This window comes from Schistocerca americana, chromosome 4 (assembly GCF_021461395.2).
Source record: "Schistocerca americana isolate TAMUIC-IGC-003095 chromosome 4, iqSchAmer2.1, whole genome shotgun sequence".
NCBI lineage: Eukaryota > Metazoa > Arthropoda > Insecta > Orthoptera > Acrididae > Schistocerca > Schistocerca americana.
The window spans coordinates 527,987,119-528,004,892 of NC_060122.1; the positions used below are offsets into that span (position 1 = coordinate 527,987,119).

The window sequence follows — 17,774 nt, forward strand, 5'->3', positions numbered from 1 at the left end:
GGAACCGACCGACCGCTACGGTCCTGCCTCGGGCATGGAAGTGTGTGATGTCCTTAGGTTGGTTAGGTTAAATTAGTTCTAAGTTCTAGGTGACTGATGACCTCAGATGTCAAGTCCCATAGTGCTCAGAGCCATTCGAACCATTTGAACTACTCAGAGATGAAGAGGGTGGCAAGGAACAGACATTCGTGGCGAGGTGCATGAAACTAGCCAGAAAACTGATGAGAAAAGGAAGAAATAAAGGAAATGTCATACTTCAAATGACAGTACGACCATTCACCTTCCAGAAACTAAGCAGATCTTTTCGAAGACGTTTGAGATAGAGTGAACACAAAAATTTAATCGTGTGCTTCACTCATCACTGAGGCCGCTTCCAAAGCCTACACAGGATCAACAGCGATTCGATAGCGTCCGCATTGTTTCTTTGTGCCAGGAAGGGCTCTCAGTAAGGAAAGTGTTCAGGCATCTCGGAGTGAACCAAAGCGATTCTGTTCGGACTTGGAGGAGATACAAAGAGACAGGAACTGACGATGACATGCCTTGCTCAGGCCGCCCAACGGCCACTGCTGCAATGGATGACCGCTACCTACGGATTATGGCTCGGAAAAACCATGACAGCAGCGCCACCATGTAGAATAATGCTTTTCGTGCAGCCACAGGACGTCACGTTACGGCTCAAACTGTGGGCAGTAGGTTGTATGATGCGCAACTTCACTCCAGACGTCCATGGCGAGGTTCATCTTTGCAACGACGACACCATGCAGAGAGCTACTGCTGGGACGAACAACATGCCGAATGGAACGCTCAGGGTTGGTATCACGTTCTCTTCACCGATGAGTGTCGCATATGGCGGAGTCGTGTTTGGAGGCAACCCGGTCAGTCTGAACGGCTTAGACACGCTATCCAGCGAGTGCAGCAAGGTGTAGGTTCCCTGCTGTTTTGGGGTGGCATTATATGGGGCCGACATACGTCGCTGGTGGTAATGGAAGGCGCCGTAACGGCTGTACGATGCATGAATGCCGACCGATAGTGCAACCAAATCTGCAGCATATTGGCGAGGCATTCATCTATATGGACGACAATTCACGGCCCCATTGTGCACATCTTGTGAATGATCTCCTTCAAGATAACGAAATCGCTCGACTAGAGTGGCCAGTATGTTCTCCAGACATAAACCCTATCGAACAACCTGAGACAGATTGAAAAGGGTTTTTTATCGACGACGTGACCCACCAACCACTCTGCGGGATCTACGCCGAATCGCCGTTTAGGATTGGGACATTCTGGTCCAATAGTGCCTTGATGAACTTGTGGATAGTATGCTACGACAAATACAGGCATGCAGCAATGTAAGAGGACGTGTTACTGATTACTAGAGGTACCGGTGTGTACAGCAATCTGAATCACCAGCTCTGTAGGTCCCGCTGTATAGTGGTACAACATGCAATGTGTGGTTTTCACGAGCAATAAAAAGGGCGGAAATGATGTTTATGTTGATCTCTATTCCAATTTCTATACAGGTTCCGGAACTCACGGAAACGAGGTGGTGCAAAACTGTTTTTGATGCGTGTATATGATGGAGACAAATGAAAGATATTCTACTCTGTACATACGAATTCCCAGAATCATTCTTCTCTAATAACATCCGCTAATGCAACCGTTTGGGAGGCATATGGTTCTGACGTACCATCTATCCCCCAGTGCATGTGAGACTGTGGGTAGAGGAGTACGGATGTAGGCGTCATTCAGAAGACTGTGAAATTTCATTCCATAGCTTAGATTGCTATGAGTCGTGGCCACGTTAATTATCAGAGAAGCTAAGGGAATACGAATGACGTATGGTCGTATTTCCAAACTATACCTTTGATTCTGTAGCGATGTGTGCGCTATTTAAACCTCCTGCAAGATTAAAACCGTGTCTCGACCTTCGAGAGTTGCCATTTTAGGGCGCTACACACAGACAATTCGCGACGAAAAATATATACTACTAAGGTTCTACCCATTCAACACTGTATTCAAGAGTGTACTGAAAAATACAGGACGAACAAGAAAATAAATTCTCCCGTATTCGGTACGGCGATTCGTGGTAGTTTGTCATTCGGATTTCTCGACGGAAAGAACACTAAACATATCACCGACAAACATGATAAATGACAATGAAATATGAAGAGTAAATGATTTTGTATCCACTGTTCGTAGGACACCGGATGCACTATCTTCTTTGTTTCATACGGGTTGTTTCAGGGCGAATGCTCAATGTTCAGGGATATGACGAGAACGATCATTCGGACAAACAGGTCTAGTAAACATGGCTCTAAAATGCAAACGTTTTGAGCAATGAATGCTTGTTCATCCGTGATACTGTGAAACAAATCTCTTCTACTGCAAGCTCTCTGCTTTTCATATTTTGCGTGGTGATAGCATGCACCAAAATGAGAAAAAGATGTCCACTAAAAGTGGGATCTAAAGAGAATTCCTTAAGAGCCAAGAGCACTTGTTCATCTTCGCTATCGTGAAGCACGTCTCCTCTACTGAACAAGCACACAAAACTCATAAGGTATGCTTTTTGGTGAAAATATTTTCTAGTCACTGCTTTGTTGTTTTGGTTCATATTATCTCATCCCACATTATGGAAAGCAAAGAACTTGCAGTAGAAGAGATCTGCGAAGTTCACATTGCTGTTAAGGTGTGCATTTTAGAGCCCATGTTTACTAGACATGTCTGCTTCGAATTATCGCACCTGTCATATCCCTGAATACTGATCTTTCCTACTAGAACATGTGCACCTTTCTGTTGACGGTTAAGAGGAAATGACAGAGCAAAAACTTAGGAAGTCGTCGAATTAGATTCCATTTATAATTTATTACTTCTGAAGTAGCAAACTGAGAAACAGCTAAGTGGGTGCACCAGTCATTCATCTTAAACTGTCATTTTGGCTTCTTCACTAGGTTCTCTGTTTACTGATTGTTATACGTAGCCTATATGAAAAATGCGTATTGACATCAGCGCACCATTCGTATCTGAGAAGACTTTCCGGTGACTTGCGGAGCGAAATTTTAGAGAAACCTGGCTAGGTTATGTATTTAGGAGAGAAGGCTATTCCAAAACAAGAAATAATCACCTCGTCGAGCACAAGAGACGGAAGTTATAAATAAATGAAGATGTTTGTTTTCTGGTGTCCCTTTCCTTTCCAGTTTACGCGTATACGCAACAAGCCGCATGGCGGTTACAGGAAGCGGCTCGCCGGTGGAACTGCTGTTGGGATTGTGAGACCCAATTTCTCTAATTTTGCCTTCGTTATATTTTCGCGAGATACATGTATAAGGAAACTGTTTCTTCACTCTTCTAGGAGCTTCCACACTCGGAATTTTAATGCTAAATCACACTATGATTCGCAGTGCCTCCTTTCTGGCGACTGCCACTGGAGTTGGATGAACAACACGGTAATGTTTTAGCCTTTACTATAGGAGCTCGACGTTTTTTGAGGATATTTATTTTTATCTGCCATGTGACGTCATAGTCGTACATTTTCAATTTCTATCAATATCTTGGCGTATTATTTAATGCTAAATAATTCAAAAAGATCGGGAATGGTCAAACATCCCTCAAGTCGAATGCTGTTTAAGGTATTATTGCTGAACCGTGTTTAGAGTTTTCATTCGTCCTTCTCAGCTTCTCTGTCCCTGTAATATAATATGTGAAGTAAGCACCATATATAACCACTTAAAAGTTTGAATCAAGTATTCATACTTGAAATGACATGTCATTTCAAGTATGAATACTGGATTCAAACATCACCGTCACGCTTATAATGGTGCAGAGCGCAAAAGACGTGACTTTACCAGCGACTGTAAGAGACTTAATCGCACGGGCTCTGGTGGAGGTTAGACAGACCACATTCTTTACCTACAGTGGAGGAGCAGGCTATGTGACTCCACCAAGCACGAGGGGCATTCAATGAGTAATGCAACACTTTTTTTCTGTAAGCAGGTTCTTTCTTTTTCAGCGTTACAGTGCACCACATTATTCTCTAATCTCTTGGCTACAATACCGTATTTTTCAACATAATTTCCGTAGCCTTACGCTACCTTACTGGGAGGGCCTGTATGTTGGCACTGTACTAATCTACTAATCTACGTTGGAGCCGAAGTCTTACTGCATCAAAAACCTCCACATCATCCATGTACTGCTTCCCACGGTGTGCATCCTTCATTGGCCAAACATCTGGAAGTCGTGAAGAGCAAGGTCCGGGCTGTAAGGTGGATAAGGAAGCACAGTCCAGTGAAGGTCTGTGACCTCGGCCACTCCAAGTATTGCCATTTTATTTCCGGTTCGAAATGATCAACCAATGTGTCATTTCCTGCGAAGATATTCGACAAAAAATTATAGCGATCGGCCTCCTAACTCGTGAGCAACTCCGCACAGATGGTCTTTCGTTGCTTCTTATGCTCTTCTGTTAGGTGGCGAGGAATCCTTTGGGCGCACACCTCTGAGTGACAACAGGTGGACGAGTGTGTCAGCACTATCAACAGAGACCACCAGTTGTGCAGCGAGGTGTTTGATTGTGATCCATCAATCACCTCGAATGAGACTGTCCGCACATTCCAACAGTGCAGGAGTCACAGCTGCGTGCGGCTTGCCTGCACACGGGAGATCAGTCAGGTCTGCGCCGCTTTGTTGCGATGATTACAGACTCCTCGCCCGACGACTCACTGTGCTTTTGTTCGCTGCCAGGTCTCCAGGTCAACGCTCTGGTCGTCGTCCCCCCTCCCCCCCCCCCCAAATTTGAAAGCTACGTACAGCGCCAATACCTATCGGAACTTTATATAGGAGCTATAACGGGAATATTTCACGAGGCCTGCAACAAATTCGTCATTTTTTCTACTGAAATTAGAGGCAAAATGTGTAGATGTATCACATTACTTATTTAACGCCTCTAGTATATTATTTCATCCAATACACACAAATAGCAATACTTCGTAAGTATCCGTCATCGACACGAATCATATATAGACTTGAAGCTTCACATCAGATGAGTCTAATACAATGGCAATACACTTCCGCCAAAATCTGCCTCTGATATTAAAGCAAGATTCCACCACTGTGCTCAATGATCACCGAACACAGGACCTCAAGAGCGTCCAGCAGAGTCTCTATTGACAAGTTTGGCGATTGAGGAGACGGCTTCGGAGAAGTGGAATTCAGCCACGGACACGCTCGCTTAGGAGTACAGGACTGAACCAATACCTTCCGCAGTTCTATGACTGGTGGGAAAAGCTACACAAAGCTGATCTCCTCGATGAAATAGCTACTATGGGTTTACTGCCAACAGGGAAAAGATGTGTAAATTGATATCAAAGGATCATACGGCATTGGAAACGCGTTCCGTCTAGAGAAAAATAAGCTGTACACTGTGCCTTTCGTTAGAACGGAACTTATTTGAAGAGTATCCACTTAAGAATACTCACTGGTGTTCGCAAAGCCATCAGTGGTATTTGGATGCAAGAGCATTGTTTCCCAGATATTAGTTTAGAATTTGTCCTATAGGTCGTTATTGTGACAGAACTTCATAGCGCAATTCCCTTCTGCTTTCTTCTCCATTGGGTAAACCATTTTGGAGCTAAAAATAGTCCACATTTCGGATATCGTCGTCGGAAAAAGTTGGCACTCTACGGCCCAGAGAGTGGCATTTTAGATCCCTTATCAGGTATATAATAATAATGTCGTGGGACTAGGGCCTCACGTCAGGTAGACCGTTCGCCTGGTGCAAGTCTTTCGATGTGGCGCCACTTCGGCGACTTGCGTGTCGATGGGGATGAAATGATGGTGATTAGGACAACACAACAGCCAGTCCCTGAGCGGAGAAAATCTCCGACACAGCCGGGAATCGAACCTGGGCCCTTACGATTGATATTCTGTCACGCTGACCACTCAGCTACCGGGGGCGGACCCTTATCGGGTCGATAGGTTAGAGAAACTAAAATGGAAATGACTAGGTTGAAGTTAATGTTGTTTAATAAAATGCGGTGGCAGGAAGAGGAGCTCATCTGATCAGGTGAGAATAGGGTTATAAAACGCACAATCAAATATTAGCAAGAGTGGGCGTAATAATGAATGACCAAGCAGGAATACAGGTACGTTACTATAGGCACCATACAGTTAATACATTTTATCGTACCATACGCTGCAGGTACGAAAGATATTGATAGCATGAATAATGAGGTAAAATAATTTACTCAAATATTTCAGGGAAACGAAAATTAGATTGTTATGAGGTACTGGAATTTGAAAAAAAGGAAAAGAAAGAGAAGGAAAACATGAACTGGGTAATGGAATCAAAAGAGAAGTCGCCTGGTAGAATTTTTCACTGAGCACAATTCAATCGTTAAGACTTGGTTTCAGAGTCATGTAGGAAGGTTGTATGCACGGAGAAAGCTTGGAGACATAATGAAGGTTTTAGATGACACTGAAGAAATTGCAAACGGTAGGAAACATTGCAATGGAACCTGGATAAACAGAAATAACCAGAGGTCATTGAGAGTTTCAAATAGAACATTAATCAATGACTGACTGAAGCAAGTGAAAGGAATACGATGGAAGACGAATGGGTGCCCTTTGAGAGTTGAAACAGTGAAGGCAGCAGAGGATCAAGTACATAAAAAGATAAGGCTGAATAGAAATCCATGCAAGATAAAGAAATAATTTAAATAACGAAAGGTGAAAATACATAAATACAGGAAATGAAGGAGGTGAAAGGGAATACAGACGCATAAAAAATGAAATTGACAGAATGTGTAAACTAGTTAACCTAAGCAGAAATGGCTAGAGGACAAATGTAAGGTTGTATAATCATGGGTATGAATGGAATAAATAGATGCAGCCCATAGGAAAATAAAAGAGACGTTGGGAGAACGGATAAGTACCTTTATGAATAAAATGAGCTCAGTCAGCAGACTAGTTCCAAGCAGAGAAGGGAAAACTGAAAGGTGGAGCGAATATGTAGAAGGGTTTTATAAGGAAAGTGAACTTGAAGACTATATTACAGAAAGGGAAGAGGTAGTACAAGAAGATGAGATGCGATACTGCGAGAAGAATCTGACAAAGCACAGGTTCCTGGAGCAGACGAAATATACTCAGAATTATTAATATTTTTGGGAGAGCCAACCACGACAAAACTATTCCACCTGGTATGCAAGATATGTGAGGCAGATGGAATACTATCATTCTTCAAGAAGCATGTAACAATTCCATTTCCAAAGAGGGCAGGTGTGACCGGTGACCGGACTATCAGCTCAATACGTCTGACACGAATTATTAACAGAAGCTGACTTTGGGGGACATGAGTATGGGTGCTGGAGAAATTTAGGAACACGTGAGGCCAGATCTGCCCTGCAACTTAGAAGATAGATAAAAGAAAAGGAATCTAAGTTTACAGAATTCGTAGAAAGCAGCTTTGAAATTCTTAAGATAGCAGTGCAAAATGCACAAAAAGAAAATATTATTTGCAAATTATACGGAAGCCAGACTGCAGTTATAAGAGACGAAGAACGTGAAAGGTAGACAGTAGTTAAGACAGGGAGTCATACGGGGTTGTAGTCTATACCCGATTTTATTCAGTCTATACATTGTGCAAGCTAAAAAGGAAAACAAGGAGAAACTTTTAAAAAGAATAAAAGTTCAAGGAGATGAAATAAAAACTTTGAGCTTTGTCGATGACATTGTAAATCTGTCAGAGGCAGCAAAGAACTTAAAAGAACTGTTAAGAGGAATAGGCAGTGTCTTGAAAGGAGGGTATAAGACGAACACCAATAAAAGCAAAAGGATCCTGAGGGATTAGAGTAGTAAATAAGACATCAAAAGTGCTACATGACATTAGCTATTTGACTTGCATAATAACTGATGATGGTCGAAGTATAGAATATTATGTGCGAATTGGTTATACAAGAAAAGTTTTTATGAAAATGCTGAATTCGTTAATATAGAATGAAAATTCAAATATCAGGTAGTCTTTACTGAAGGTATTTACACGGAGGGTAGCCTTGTATGGAAATGAAACGTGAACGATAAACATTAAGATATGACGAGAATAAAAGCTTTTGAAATTTTGTGCTAAGGTTAGGTGGGTAGATAGGGTAAATAATGAGGAACGGAATCTGCGAAAAACTAAATTTATGGCACAACTTGACTAAAAAGGACGTTGGTCCATATGACACATTCTGAAATTTACTACTGGCGGAAAGTGTGGAGGATCAAAACTGCCGTGGGAGACCAAGACACGAGAACAGTATGCAGGTTCAAATGAATGTGGTTTGGAGTAGAAATTTTGATATGAAGAGCTTTGTACAGGACAGAGTAGCATGAAGAGCTGCATCTAACCAGTATCCGCATTTAAGATTACGGCAACAACAACAATCATCTACTTTTAGATATGAGCGAGCGCTAGTGTGAGAAAAAGTCCGTTCAAAATAATACTGCAGTAGTTTCACAATAGTTATTTGCTTGGTATGAAACGATATCCTCAGTCATCCGTTCATAACACAATTGACCGCTTATGTAGTCTTTTTGGTTTAATATTCGTGACAGGTCAGGAAAAAGAAAGACAAAAACACCGGTATTTGCTGTTATTGTACTTCTTAGAGGAAAGTGAATTGGGTTTCTTAAAGTCCAACCTCTCGATCTAATCACCAGTGCGCCTACCAGAATGATGGCTACCGTAATTGCCACATACCAACAATAGCTAAGGTCTCCAGACTCCTAATCACATTATATTGACTGAATGGACACGAGAAGTCAGTTTCATTGTAGGACTTCACTAAAAACTGAAATCCGAGAAATACTTCCTATGCGTCAACGCCACAGAAACAAAAAATATGAAATTGCTAAATAACGATATTCACAAACAATCATTTGTCTACTCTGGGTTAATCATTTACTACCCAGTCGGCCTTGGTAGTATAGTGGTAAATTGCGCTTCGAAGCGTAAAGGTCTCTGAAGCGAATTCCGGTTGGACCACCGAATGTTTCATTTGCCGTTATCTAGCCTTCACATCTCATTTATATGAAAAATCACCAGGAACGACAGGTGCTTCGGATTTCACTTTCAACTACCTTTACCCAGGTATGGCTATTAAGGTAAATTATAGATGGAGTTGTTGCCGAAACGGCGTCCAATTCAAAGATCAGGCTGCTGCCTCAGACAGAATTAGTATAATCATTTACTGCACAGGATCATCTGCGGAAAGATGATGTTGTTTTGAAGAAAATGTGCTTAGTTCACTAATGACGCTCGGAGGAAAATACTAAAATATTATTGTTAGGAATTGGTACTGAGTGTGTTGTATCATATTCATACCAACAGTAAAGTTTTATCGTAATGATCTTGCTCATGTGATGTTTTGACATAGCTGTGATTGCGTGGTAAAGGTTCCTTTTTTTACATTACATTTCATTTGATTATTTACGTTTTCTATGAAAATAGTCTATTTCCTCAAAGAAAAAGTATTTCAAGGTAACAATAAAGGTCCACAAGATTACATCGCTATAGCATTTCGGAACAAATACGCATCTCACATTAACAACTAACAACTTGTTTTAGCTACGATGGACAGGAAGCAAATCAGAATCCAGAAGCAGGGCAAATTTCATGTACATTTGAGATTATTAGCTCAGACGTCTGGTCGTCGCCTATAAAAGACTTCAGCCACCATCACCTTTAACAGAATCACACTCAATAGTAATAAACGCTTGAGGTCGTGAGAGCAAATACTAAACCCTATCGAGCAATAAATGGAACGTAATTCAAAGTTTGATGAAATGGATATGTTTTTGCTGTGGTATTACGTTCAGATCTCTAGAGACTCTAACGATTTATGACTCTCGTTTCCACGTCTTTGTAGGCAATCCGATCTTTGCAATATTAACGCGCTAGGACTTTATTTTCTTTGACGGTGATTGGAGCGGTTCTGTAACCCCTGTATAGCGCAGCAAAGTAAAACCACTTCTTATTTTCTTTGATACGTACAAACAGTCACTTTGAATAAATTAGTCAGTTAAGAGGCGACTTCAGAAAAAAATTGTATCCACGTCTCCATCTTACTTTGTTTTAACATTATTAATCTTCAAAAATGAACATTGCATCAAAATAGTATTAGGAGCTATGAAGTCAGTAAGTAACTCGTGTTATGTCGTCAGCAGAATTAAGTTACAATAATTAACATTATGTAGTATAATTACTTTATATTTTCTCCAGGCTTCAGCGAAAGACAACCATCACAATCGCGAGTGACTAGTTAAGTCTAAATTGTTCAGTACGCCTTATTAGTTCACACACTCTATGGTACTGCCACTCATTTCGGGTCTAGGATTTCACAAAAACTATGTGTTAATGTTTCTTACAATTCACAAGCAATAAGAAGAAAGAAAAAGGGTACAATTATTGCAAAATCTAATATTATCGTTACTATCGCTTGAACTCACAATCAATTAGAAACACATCGTTAAAGGAGGCGCACATACATTCAATATTAATTATCTCTAAGCAGTTTTCAATTTCTATGTCTCACGAACCATGTGGACATTGACAAACAAGTCGCGTGATATTAGAAAGTGAACCTACAACAGACATAAATGGAAAACTATTTACGCAAAACAGTATAGATCACAGTAAACTTACTGAGTAAAATTCCAACAGAGAACATCTAATTTCGAAATATTTTATTTTTGTCGTTGTTTGAATACAAAGGAACGTAAACATTTCACTGATACACGCCATTCTCTATTCTGTGTTCCAAAAAACTTATTTTCGTATCACATAGATTTCGAAAAGTTTGTCCATTTTCCAGTACAGAAGGCTAATAAAGTGAAAGTTAACTCAATAAATTTTCTTTGGGTGGATACTAAGGCCGTACAATATTTATAGGACGACAATATTCCCTCCTTCGACATTAATTATTTTTAATTTTTCACGTCTTGGTAATTTAGCTTCTAAAGCATTTTCAAGCGTTAGCTGCAATGAACATACTGTAACGCTAAAGCTCAGTATAGCCAAAATAATAGTTTTGGAAACATAGACAGCAGAAGGATCACGTCTCAAGTACATGCAGTTTACTCAGCTAATGGAACAATATTACACCGACAGGAGCATAATAATACTCTCATTAATAGTAATAAAGCGATTGGGAACTGCCTGCACAATAGACCACATCCAGCAGAATGCATACATGAAGTATCACAACTGCGGACGACTTGCGATTGTTCTTGACAATATTTAGAATGTTCTCTGCAATATTTGTTTGGCAAACTATTTTTGTAAGCTCCCCGCGCTCGTCTTGCCACTTCAGTTGTTTCTTTTTCGTTTCCTACAACAGCGAATGTGTAAATTCAAAAACAAGAGCGTTTCTAGGAGCTGAAAGTAGAAATTTATAGTTGGTTTTCATACGAACACAGTAATCTCGAATAGTTATCAATATGCGAACAGGTGAAGGAAAGATAATGGGACCTTTGCTTCTATAGCGCGAAGTCCAGAAAAGGTAACAGAAGGAAAGGGAAAGTCACAAATGGAATTAACCTTTGTGTGACTTTTTCTGTCCGTGATAGACGTTGCTGAGCAATGCTGTTGGAAAATAAACAAGGAAAAAAGGAGTGTTTGCCTTTAATTGTATAGTTTCACTAATGTGGTGTTCTATAACCTCATAAAGTAAACAAGAGACTGGCGCAGCTTGACGAAGTAGGAGTAGATGTGGTTCACGAAATAGCCAGTCTAGAAAAGAGAGTTGATTAAAACCAAAATATGAAAAAAGGAAAGTGAATACTGTCTGATGATTGGATTATTACAAACGGTTCTCAAAACGTAAGAACGATTACGTTTTAGTGGAACAACTTGTATGAGGTTTCTGACAACAAGTGTGGTAGGCCTACATTGCTAAATTATTAGTATAGCTGCACTGTAAGTCATGCTTTAAGAGTAAAGTGATATGTTACGTGTTAGAGGCTACAGTATATCTTGTTTTCAGAAGACGACAATGATGCTGCATCTAGTGGAAGCCAAGATTGGTATCCTGAAGCAGCTTCACTTCATTGCAAGACAAATGTCATAATGCAGGTTGAACTGTGCGTCTCTGGTAGACATCGGCACCACATTTAACTTTTTTTCCGAACGGTTATTTCGAAATTTATTGCTGTGACCCTTTTGCAAAGATTTATAGAAAATCGTTTAAAACTCATACATTTGTAACGTATTGGTATACACAGGACTTCGATTGTTAATCGCATAGCAAAACACACCCAAGTAAGAAGGACAGCAATATCCTAAGAAAGGTGATGTCCTGCCAGAAAGGTCACAGTACTGGAAATTATATCTGAGGGTCCCCAAGGAAACGTTATGGCCTCCTGCTGTTTTTAATCCGTATAAACGCTTTAGAAAACAATCTGAACAGCCCTCTCAGATAGTTTGCTGATGATTTCGTCTTTTTGCGCCGGGTAAAGCCATCAGATTATCCTGTACAATAACACATGTGCGGTCCTCTACATACGTACTAAAATATTCGTTTTTAATACTGGTTACATCACAGAAAACACAAATTTAAGGGGTTATCAATTCAGTTAAATATCTAGGGATTACAGTTGCGGACAGCTTACATTGTAATTATCACACAAAGATATTGAGGGAAACATGAACCAAAGTCTGAATTTTATCAGCAAACTACTTGCACAACTCTTATGCGTTCTCTTGTGAAGTAATGATGCGCAGTGTGACATCCTTAGCATATAAGCTTGAAAAAATACATCGAAAAAGTTCAAAGAAGTTGCGCATTATACCGAAATTGGACAGAAAGAACCACGTATGATAAGAGAGTTGGAGTGACAATCATTAAAACATTGGCTATTGTCGTTACAGCGAAATCTTTTAACGAAACTTCAGTCACCATCTTTCTCCTCCCAATGACGAAATATTTTGTTGATAATCTACATAGGAAAAAATTGTAACCGTGATAAAATAAAGCAAATCTAGCACGGTAAGATTAAGGTGATCATTTTTCCATCATGCCCTTCCCGAGTGGAACAGTGGAGAAACAGCCTGACCTGGGTTCTACGCACAATCTACCAAACACTTAAGTGTGAATTGCAGAGAAGTCATGTAGACGTAGATGATCATACGATGGGTCGCGTGTACTTACCTATGGGTACCTTCTGAGCAGCGCAGCTGCTTGGCACGGAGAGCAAGAGTCCGGCGGCGAGGACCAACAGAGGCGGCAGTCTGCCCGCGGAAACCGCGGCCCCTGGAGTGGCGGCTACACGCGTCGCCGTCGCCGCCGACACCGACGCCGTCACCTGCCGTCGCGTCATCCCCTGCGGCCCGGGCGCCGCGACGCCTGCTCCAGCACTGCCGGCCGCGCGGATGCTGCGCGGCGGACCGGGGGAAGCCACCGACGAGCGCCGAGCGTGGCCGAAAGCAGCCGAGCGTGGCGTGGTGTGCCGCGGCTCATCCCCACGCCCGCTGTGGTGGACTGCTCAGGCAGGCGAAGCCGCGACGCCAGGAGATCCGGTGCGGCGTAGCGAATTTGTTGGTGTTACCATTCCTCTTCGATATGTCAATAGAGATATGGAAAATTACAGCACTACAGATGCAAAACAAAATAAAGGGCTGTAGGGAGAGAGGTACTAAATGAATCGCGTTTGACTATCAAAAACGACAATGTGCGAATCATTCAAATTCTGAAGTAGCAGAGTACTGTAGACAGATCGTTTACAAAACCCAAAGAAATTTTGGTAAAATTTAATGGCACCAAAATTACTGCCCATACACTCATGCATGTTACAGGTGTTGAAACTGGGTGTTCAAAACAAAAGCAGAAGTGCTGAAACCCATTTTCAAACATTGCTGCCGCAAGGGGTAGCCGTGCAGTCTGAGAGGCGCCCTGTCATAACGGATCACGGTTCGCGCGGCTGCCCCCCCCCCCCCCCCCCCCGTCGGAGGTTCGAGTCCTCCCTCGGGCGAGCATGGGTGTGTGTGTGTGTGTGTGTGTGTTGTCCTTAGTGTAAGTCAGTTTAAGTTTGTATGTAAGCCTAGGGACCGATAACCTTAGTAGTTTGGTCCCATAGTACCTTACCACAAATTTCCAAAAAAATTTCTAATATCGCTATATAAAAGGACGTCCAGGAGTATTGTCCGAGATTAATTCTTTCTCCACTGAAAAGATGAATGAAATCACTAAAATTGAACAAACCTCTGCAGCCTAAACGAGTCCCTATCAGGAGTCTATACAGAATATGCTGCTGAGATACCCTCTCTTATAACAATGATATACCTATGATCTGACCTCTCTTTTAACACAACAAGCCGTAAGTCCCTCGAGCAAATAGATCGTGCATAGTAGCTGGAAGAAATTGCACGTCACACCCGTCTACTATGTATGGAGCAGAAGTAACCCAAAAACATAATGTCCAGCATCCATAACATCCATCTATTATAGAATCTTATATTTTGATCTCAAACGTAGTGACTACCTCACGCCAGCCAGCAGACATTCCGAAAAAAATCGGCCCTGCGAAACGCAACTCAGGCTATTTTCAAACGACATCTTGAAAGCTATAGATCAGGGTAGTCGGATAGATGATAAATTTCTTGACTTTACTAAAGTGTTTTATTCAGTACCACACCTACGATTACTATCTAACGCACTATCGCAAGGGGTATCAAATGAAACTTGTGACTGGACTGATGATATCTCCTTAGCATGGAAAGTCATCAACGGCTTTAGAAGGGTGTTGCGAATTTTTCCATTCGTTTTGTGTATTGATGACCTTGCTGACTATATTAATAGTAACTACAGACTTTCCGCGAATGATACATTTATGTGTAACAAAGTCCCCTCTGAAAAAAGAGGCTGAACAAATATATCTGTCATCTGTAATAAAATGGAACACCTACAGCTGTCCTTACGATGTTATGTATTATATGGCTGCCAGTTTCGGTGTTTCAGTACACCATCATCAGGTCTTAACTGACGCTGATGGGGTTAACTCCAATCGAATATTCGATTCCAACAGTGGTCAACAACTAAGAATTGGTTTTCGCGATTGCCAGTAACAACGATGTTCTGTTGTGTTGATGGTTTCAGAGACAACATCTTTACAGTTAGCCTGCGAGAACCAGTTCATAGGTGTTAGCCACTGATGGAATCGAGTAGGCGATTGAAGTGAAACTTCGGTTCATTGGAGGATAGTGAGAAACATTGTCAGTCTACGAAAGACACTGCATACAAGAAACTCCTGCGACTCATGCTAAAACACTGAACATGTGTGTGTCATCCACACGAAACAGGACTAGCAGGGAACATTGAATGAATACAACAAGGTCAGCACAAATGATAACTGGTTTGTCTGACCCACCGGAGAGTACCAAAGAGATCCTGAAATCTAAACTGTCATACACTTGAAGACAGACCGTAAGCTGTCCCTTGAGAAACTGCTTGAAAAGTTTCCAGCGTTAAGTAACCATTCTATGCAAATGGAATGGGAAGAAGCCCTCGTAACTCATACAATGGGAACTACCACCTACCATAATCTTCACTGTGACTTTCAAAGCCACAACTGAAGTTTATACATTGCAATTTCCAGGTCTAATAGCCTCCTTGCTAACCGTGACAATATCAGGTTCATGTAAATACAGGAAATAATAAATTTGAAGATTAGTTTAGGTTGTTGCGGGCTTCCAAAAGCATTCTCACACGGTGTAAAATAGATATCAGCATCTCTCAACCATGATCGCAAGTATCCTACAGAATTGAACACTTGGATACAAATAATCTAAGACAGTTCAAACATACTTATATCAATACTTTTCCTGTTGTTTTCTAGGTGATGATTGTTTCCTGCATTTTTTCCAACGTTCTTTGGTGTTAAACAACCATTGATAAATACATCACGGTTTTCGCTGCAACCATCTATATTTTCAGCTCTCGATTTCGTCCATCGTGTAGCTTACCTCGACTAGTTAAAAATGAATTTTTGAATTAAACTAATCTCTAAATACTGAATATTAAACAAATACTGGTATGCAAAAAGAAAATTTTACTACCAACAGGATTAAGAGGCATCCAAATTTGCAGGAGATTTTATTGCATCAGAAAATTATTTATAAAAAGCTGTGGTAGATGTAATACGAACACATTATTCGCACGCTAATTGTCATTAAAATATACACAATAATTCATTATTTTGCCATACATCAATAATATATCTTTGAATAAATGACGTTGTCGAAATAAGATACGTATGTGGTGTCACAGAATTCACAAACTGCAGCCATACGACCACAGTCTAAATGAAAATTTATCATAAATTGCATCTTTTTGCGTCAAAAGAAATATTATTTAGTACCTAGTTCCATTACACATGGTACACCACTGGATTTGGAGCGGTCTTTAAAATTTTAATAAAATGCTCTTGATCGTTTCTTCTCGTCATTTTGAAACTAAAAATAGTTTTAAACCTGACATTTTTAGTCTTGCTAAGGTCCTGTTTAGGGCTACTGAACTGCTGGTTTCTGCAGATGGTCTTCCCTATATAATAAAATTTTTTGGTTGTAATGCACCTACGTCGCTTTCCATAATGTTCTGCGACAACTCATAGTGAAGATGCTAGTGAAGAGTGTTAATAAGAAGAGACCGATTAGACCTCTCCAGATGACTTTCATTTAGTCTCTGTTTGTCAGCTGCTATGTTTTATCATAACTGAACTCCATTATATTGTAGCTTGTCTCATACACTTCTAGTTATTTCCTTCTATCCTCAAGAGGCCCTATTCTGTTAATTTTCTCCGCCCCTCTCCTTATCTGCTCATGTTACACAACTTCTTGGAGAAAGTGAAACATGAGGAGCGAGGGATCTGATCACAATGAAATTTATTCCACCGACTAAGGACATGCTACTACAATGAATTCGGTCCTCCGAAGTTGTTTCAGCGCGAAAGATCGTGTAACACTGCACCTACTTTCAATCGTCGTAGGAGCGTCGAAATAGCAGATACTGAGATAACCGATTGCAGAACTGAAAAGCAGCTACAATCGCTTAGTAGTGAAAAGGCGTCAGGACCAGATGAGATACCTATAAGATTCTATAAAGATTATGCGAAAGAACTTTCTCCCCTTCTACCAGTAATTTATCTTAAATCACTTGAGCAACGATAGGTACCTAACGACTGGAAAAAAGCGCAGGTCATTCCCGTTTTTAAGAAAGGCCGTAAGACAGATTCACACAATTATAGACCTGTTTCGTTGACGTCAGTCTGTTGTAGGATTATGGGACATGTTTTATGCTCAAGAGTTATGACGTTTTAGCAAAATGAACATCTCCTCTATAAAAATCAACACGGATTCCGCAAACAGAGATCCTGCGAAACTCAGCTCGCTCTGTTCCTCCACGAGATCCACAGCGCAGTGGACAACGGCGCTCAGGTTGATGCCGCGTTCCTTGATTTCAGTAAGGCGTTTGGCACTGTCCTGCATTGCCGTTTAATGAAAACAATACGAGCTTACGGAGTCTCTGAGCAGACCTGCAATTGGTTTCAGGACTTTCTTGCAGACAGAACTCGACATCCCGCTCTTAACGGAACTAAATCGGGAGATGTAAAGGTAATACCCGGAGTGCCACAGGGAAGTGTGATGGGACCGTTGCTGTTTACAATGTATGTAAATGATCTAGTAGAAAGCGTCGGATGCTATTTAAGGCCATTCGCAGATGATGCAGTTGCTTACACCAAAGGAGCAACGCCAG

General features: G+C 41.0%; 1 protein-coding gene across 1 annotated transcript in view; it reads right to left on the reverse strand.

Moving 5' to 3' along the window:
* LOC124612968 (glutamate receptor 1-like) overlaps positions 1 to 13,282 on the reverse strand; it is a 1,095,838-nt gene extending 1,082,556 nt beyond the window's left edge. Inside the window, exon 1 of the mRNA XM_047141496.1 lies at positions 13,176 to 13,282. The gene's annotated coding sequence lies outside the window, so the exon portion shown is untranslated. The remainder of the gene's footprint in view (positions 1 to 13,175) is intronic.
* Positions 13,283 to 17,774: the final 4,492 nt, after the last annotated feature.